This window comes from Thunnus thynnus, chromosome 8 (genome assembly GCF_963924715.1).
Source record: "Thunnus thynnus chromosome 8, fThuThy2.1, whole genome shotgun sequence".
NCBI classification, from domain to species: domain Eukaryota; kingdom Metazoa; phylum Chordata; class Actinopteri; order Scombriformes; family Scombridae; genus Thunnus; species Thunnus thynnus.
In genome coordinates, this window is record NC_089524.1 from 16,571,612 (window position 1) to 16,579,164 (window position 7,553).

The window sequence follows — 7,553 nt, forward strand, 5'->3', positions numbered from 1 at the left end:
TTGTTCAGTGATGATAAAAAAAAGATGTTCAGTACTTTTTGCTCAACTTTGACCTATGATGCTGGACATCTGGAGACTTTTCAAACTACTTCTCGCATTGAGCAATGTTTTCAACTTTTCAGCGATTCCACTTTTATTTTTGTACATATTCTATATCGATAATGATAATCAGGGGTTTTCCTATTTAAGTTTTAAACTTCCATTTAAAATTGTTTTGTAACCAAATGAGAGATACATGAAATATCTTCAGATGTAGTCCTTCCAATGTGTCATAGCGGCAAAGAGGCAGCCTGACTAGGTGCCCAGATTACCTCATCTGGCCCCTCATGTGAGTGTGTGAGTGAGCAGAAGATTGATACTGGAGTGATTCTGAGAAACCTCATCTCAGCCACTTGTGGCAAAATCATTGGTGTAAATTTAAACTTGACATACTCTACAATATAAACAACCAATGGGCTGAAACAAAACTTTCAATGACACTTATTCTTCTCTAAAGCCTTCGCGTCCCAGTCGTTGTACCCTTCAGGGAGCTGTATGTCTGCAGCGTTGAGACCCCATGACCTGCGTGAGCTGCCTCAACAGCGTCGGTCATTTGAGATGCAGCGGGCCTCTCTACCTCTCAGCTGCTCCCTGCACCCTGCACCTCCTCGGCTGGTGAATAGACAGCAGTTACATTAAGCCCCTCTGCCCCACAGCACTTTTACCTGCCGAGTAAAGGCAGCCTGGATAATACGGGATCACCTTGCACCGCCTGAAGCTCCACTGAACACACAGCCCAGAGATGAGCTGCTCTGTATGTGTTTGTGTCTGTGTGTGAAGGTATTGTGTGGTGGGGCATGTGTGTGCATGTGTATGAGTAAATTTCATATGAACCTTTATTTTCTCATTCTGATTGCCAGCTTGATCTGAGGACAACCCTTTCCACAGTTGGATGGAGTGCTGTGTCCTTTTCACTGTTGTTCAGAGGAATTTTTCCATTAAGAAACCTGCTCAACTGCCCTAAAATTACTTCACAGACTAAGCTGCCCTTGTCCTCACTTTAATCTAGCCTTTAAAGTCCCTAATCATTATTATAGCACTCCCAGGCTCAATGAAGGCAATAGAAACATAAAGCCTCTCTCAGCAAGCTAGCACAACACTTTAAGACAGCTTCCACTCTGCTCTTTGTAGGGTTTTGGATTATAGATTCATTTTTGCTGGACGTGTGGTCAAATTCGTCCCTGGGAAAAGCCCTCAGTATTCCTTCCTTTCATCTCACTCTCATTTTCAGGGTATCTAATAGTCATAATCGAGGCGGCCATGCTGGGTGTGTGTTTGAAGGAGCGGTCAAGGAGCCCCTAATCCCCTCATACACAGTTTGTAGTGGTGGCCCCCAATACAAGAGCTGATTTTGTTGCTGAAACACTGTGAGAGAGTGGGATGGATTTGAGTTTTAGGTCTTATAAATACACACATACACACACACACACACACACACACAAACACAGAGAGAGACTTATACACACATACATAAATACTCCGGTGGGAATCAACTTCCCAGGATTCCCGATTATAGAGGACAGACATTTTAAAGCAGGAATGAATTCATAGCAACGAAAACCTAGCAAGGATGAAAAGGAAACATTTTCAAACAAGTAACTTTGTACTGTACTAATGTGCAATTTATTTATTCCTCATTTTGTATGAAAACAATAGTCACCCACTGAGTTTTCCAATACAGGCAAGTGATACAAAATCAGTAGTCACATAATTCAATAACCAGTTAAAGTACAAAAGCTCCAATGCTTTTCAGCGACAGCCTCAGAAAGTTGATACACATTCATTCAATGGTACAAAGTGAAAGAACCAGGTTATTATAAATGATATTACAAAGTAATTTCACTGTCAACATCATGCATATAAAAATGTATACCTCATCTGAAGCTTTTAACACACTAGTTCATATTGACATCTGATCATCTTTTGCTTGTTTTCATGTAATTACTTACAGTACTATTTGATAGATTCAGAAATGGGGGCTGTAACAGGTGCTACACACTTTCAAAGATGTGCCTCAGCAAAGCCTCATCAATTATTATTTGGTTAACTCAACAATGATTTTCTTTACTCTCTCCTGACGGTAATTAAATGTTTCAGGCAAATGGGACTACGTAAAAAAGCGACGGCCGTTCAGTGAAAAGCAGCACAGTTATGGTCTCCTCATAGATCAACTGAGGCTTCAGCTCTTTTGCTTTTCAGGAGATTACCAGAGTCAAGTGTGGTATAGTTCTCAGCCCCAATGCCCACTCCTCTCCCAGCAAGACAGATGCACAAAACAGGAGTGAAGATGCTCTCTCAAGCGGCCGGCAGTGAAAGAGTGGGGACCCTCACTGCTAAATGCTGCCTCCCCCCCCAGTGAGCAAGTTCACCCTCTCCACCAGCACCTGGCCGCTCGGCTGGACGGCCTGTCACTCACAGTAGGATGAAAAAAGAGGGAAAACGCAGGGTATTGTGTCAGAGGAGAAGAGAGGAGAAGAGAGGAGAGGAGAGGAGAGGAGAGGAGAGGAGAGGAGAGGATGATTCCATCTTTCCCTTTTCTAGGTGCAGGATGGGATAAATGTGTACTTTTGTAAATGCAACATTCAGAAGAAGAAAGACAAGAAAGGAAAGGGCAGTTGGAATGGAAAGAAAATGAAAGGAAATAAAAGGATGGTCTCAGCTTTTAAGTGGACAGAGTGGACTGGTTCCAGGATGGACTGAATGCATGCATTTGTAAATGTAACATTCACGTGCATGTGCGTTTCATCCTTTCACTCCTAGCAAAGCCTTCCTCTTTACTTTTTAGAGTGTTTTGGAGACCAGAGCCTGACTTGTGGAAACCTCCGAGGTGGGCTCACCAGCTGAGGAGCTCCTACACCCCAACAGCCCCCTCACCCTCCTCAGCTTCCCCTGTTTCTCCCACTTCCCGTGTCGCCATGTCTGCCTGTCCCGTGGGGCTGCAGGTTTCTGGTCCAGCAGCCTGGGACAAGGCCACCATTAACTGCAGGGCTGTGCAGAGGGCACGTGGGACAAAGGGCCCAACACGCTGTCCCTGCCCTCAGACAAGGCCTGAAACAAATGTTACAGGGCTGGCGCAGAATGGAATCATCCGGCCGGTGTCACTGAATACATTTACCTACCTCAGAGCCCTTTCAGACCCGTGCTTTGTTTTAGCCCAGGAAGAAGGGAGGGCGTGAATGGAGAGGCGGGAGGAGGTGGGGATTGGGGGGGGGGGATGTCAGTGTGCAATGAGAAAAAAACACAAGGAGGGAGGAAGGGAGGTGGACGAATGAAATGAACGAAAGAAGCTCCAGGTTTCCACAGTGATGGCCTGAGCTCCGAAAACACCACAGCAATTGTGAGGGATGGGAGGAGGTGTGTGTGTGTGTGTGTGTGTGTGTGTGTGTGTGTGTGTGTGTGTGTGTGTGTGTGTGTCCTCCCCCCACAAGGACGCCAGGAGGTCTTGTTGATTGTTGTGTTTTGTTTTTCTTTTGGCCTCCTGCTCCCTTTTCTCCTCCTTTGTCTCTGCTATCCTTCCTGGGGTCTTTTTAGGCTAATTGGAGACCTGGAGAGCAGAGCAAACTCCAGACAAGACATTCTCTAAGCTCTTCGACTCCAGTTTGGTCAAATAATTAACAGTGAGAGAGAAGCATTCGGTCAACAGGAGTGGAAGTCACAAAGTCAGATTGCAGGTCTGAGTGGCTTTCTGTTGTTTCTAGCAAAGTGTTTGACTTAAGTTTGGATTCCTCACAAACACAACAGGAAGGACTGGAGTGCTTCAGAAGATACAGATAAGGAATTAGTATCAGCTTCACATTCAAAGTGTTGCAATGTTTGACTTAGTTGTAACAGGCAAACAGTTGAAGGGCTTCAGTATTTTAAATGGCTGAATAAAGATGTGGAAGCCAAACATTCATTCCCAAATAGTGTAAAAAAGAATCGTTTGGTGGCTCAAAATGCAGCAAATACCATTTATAAAATGGTTTTGTTTCATAAGCAATGCTCCATGAATGAATTCAGTTTGAATTTTATTTCAAATGACATTTGCCTGTCTGCTATTAATCATTTTGAGAGAGTGTGAGTCACTTTTAGCTGAGCTTTTAGCTTAATATGCTGTTGATTTTCTTTATTATTCTATAATAGCTTTTTAATTAGGTTTCTGATTTGAAATTCTACACTCAACTTTGAATTGAAATTGAAATTTGAATAGTTATTTCTGTACAGTCTGCACTGCATTGCCTTTGTACATTTTATTGAAATTCAAATGAAGAAAGAAGAAACTATATCAAAAGTTAAAAAAAAAGTCCAACATGTGCCCACCTCTCTCAAATAAAAAAAACTTTAAAACTCAAACTCATCCCCTACCCCAACAGAAAGTAATTAGTGTGTCATTTCTCCCATAATCCCTTCAGCTAATCTCCTCCAATCCACTGGGTTTGATTCAGTCATCTTTTCTCTCATATTCTAATCCATTTTGCCTTTGAGTTTTTGTGTGAGTCGCAGCGTGCCGCCCCGCATACAAAGAGCAGTCACTGAGCTATGACATTAAAGGTATTGTTGAGCAGGCCTCGGCCCAGCGGCCCCCTTATATGGGCTCACTGTGCAAGGAAGTGCGTGTTTTCATCCTTGTTGTCATGGGGATGAACACACACACACACACACACACACACAGGCGGGCACACAGCCGCCTCCCCCTTCATCAGCCTCCCCTTGTACTGATTTTAGCTGACATAAATTCATTCTTTTGTGCGGGACATGCTGGCTCGTCTCCCACCATGTAGCAGCTTTCAGCACCTGAACTTTAAAATATGAACCAGGAAACTGTGTGTTTCTGTAATGTAAGGGTGGTGCAGGGTGAAATATGCTTTATAAAGGTACACTATGGCCTGGGGATGAGAGGAAGGTCTTATGTATAACTCAGCCTGTGCCACCGCAAACTGCCAGCGCTATTCATCAGGGCTTTCAAGGGAGTCGCAGAGAACAGATGAGAAACGGAGCTGACTGCAGTGTAGGGTTAAACATGACCTCGGGAAATCACCGGCTGTAACCGCACTTATTATGTACACTATATTATCTATGAACTGTACATGGGAACATGTGTACGTGGTGCAACATGTTCAAGCATTCAGTGAACACCCACACATACATGTGTGCATATGAGCATAGGAAACTAAAAGATAGAAGCATTTGCATCTGTAAACATGTTCTGTGAGTATATATATATATATATAGTTACACACTCACTTGATTGCACTTATAACCTTGAGATTACTGGGAAAGATTTCCTTCATACTGTAATTTCCTCTTCATGTGGTATTAAGTAAATTTGGCAAATGAGTTTTGCCATTTACAGTATGAAGCTGACATTTTGTACATAAATCCAGTCAGTTGTTTCCTTCGCTAATGTGCTGAAGGTAAGCTAAGAGTTTCACTCAACTTTTTGTAAAATTATCTGTCACAACTAACTTAAGTCATGCATTCAAGTTAAAAGTAAATGTGCTGAAGTAATATTAGTAAAATGTACTTAAGAAAATAATAGCACTCACTATGCTGAATGGTCCTTTATTTGAGTTTTTGATGTAATAAATCATTGAATTTTTAGTACTGATGTTTTTATGAGTGAGCATCATTCTTATGTTGTAACATGTTGAGATGGAGCATATTTTAACTGTACTGATGGGTAGAATGATCTAAAACGATGCACCATAATATGCAGGCTGATCATATCTACAATTCTCATCTGCAAGGTAACAAGTAACTACACCTGTCAGATAAAAATAATGACGTGAAAAGTGTAATTATTCCCTCTGAAGTGTAATCAATTGGAATTATGCAACACCAACCCTTAAAAATGAAGTTTATGTTCTAATAAATGGTTTGGGCCAATATATCTTAAAGTAGCAGAAATAATCAAGTCAAGTACAAGTACATCAACAAAGTACTTAAGTCAGGTCAATTTTTATTTATATGGCCCAATATCACAAATCACAAATTTACCTCAAGGGACTTTACAATCTGTACAGCATACAACATACTCTATCCTCAAACCCTTGATTTGAATAAGTACTTTAGTACAGTACTTGTACTCAGTTGCACTTCCACTATTGCTGTCATATCATTAGTCTCAATCCCATTTTTTTTGGAACCATTTTCTACCTTCAGAACAAAATACAGTATTCTTCATTTTCTACAAAAGCTAGAAAAGAGTAATTGTGTACACTGAGGTCTGTGGATTATTGTGATTTATGATTTTGAACACCACTAGGCGTTCACCTCCACTGCAGAAACAAGTCTCAAAACACTGTCAAGTAAAACTAAAAATATCTGCATGAGTTATTTGGATGAAATAACCCTTTAATGTTAGTTGACATAATATACAGAGAACCTTGTCTCAGTTCATGACTCTGAGAGTTGGAACTGTTGTATACATTATCCATCTGTCTCTTTGGCTGTCACTGTTCACTCCTCATGGTCTTCTTTCTCAGTCGGTCTCACTGTCTCAGACTTCCTCTAACCTGTCTGCCACTGTCTCAAAATCAACAAAGAGATATGTTTGCCATACGTTCACCACAGCCATATGTCAAAAAGTGGGGTCCTATTGTAGCACGAGACATCTCTTTCAAATCTCCATGCTGGCTAATTGAGTTTGTCTATGAAGCGTTCATTCTCTGTCAGACGTTTGACACAGATGAGAGCTGCGTTCGAGAAAAGCCAAGTCCTCCCTCGTCAATCTTTCCTGAAAGTCAACACTGGGCCAGACATGCACGCACACGCACAGAAACACACACACTACAATACAGCGCCGAGGGGTCTGGGACATCCCGCAGACAGCATCCTGTTCCCGCTGAATGGCTCTTGTGTCACAAAGAACAATTTGGCCCAGCTACCTGCGTGGGATCTGAATGCCTCCCTGACTGACTTGTGGCCTCAGGTTTTTGTGTTTTGTTTAGGGAACGTCTCTTCCCTCTTCCCTCTCTCCTCCTCCCTCGCTCTCTCTCTTCTCTTTCTGTTCGTCTCAAGTGGTCTGCAGAGGGTGTCCTGGGAACCTGGCTGGCTGCCCCGCTGACAACCCCCCCCCCCCACCATCACCACCTCCATCACCACCACCACACACCCATCCCTTCAGGACAGACCCCCTGAATTAGCACTTATTAGCCCACTGTCTGACACCCAGACTGGCCACTCACTGACATGCACACACTTTACATTTACACAATTACATATAAAACAGACACATGAATACACACATGCAAATACACACCAGAATGGAGACACACACACACACACACACACACACAGAGTCCTGACAATGGCAGAGCTTAACAAGCATTTTGCCAAAGAGAGGGCAAGAGGCATGGGAAGAGAGCAATTTGCCAAAGTGAATTATCAACTGCACAAACAGAGAGAAACACACATACACGCATACAGACACACACACAGACAGACACACACACACACACACACACACACACGCACACACACGCACACACACATACAGGGCAAAGTGTTATCCATATGTTTTCCTCAAGTTTAAA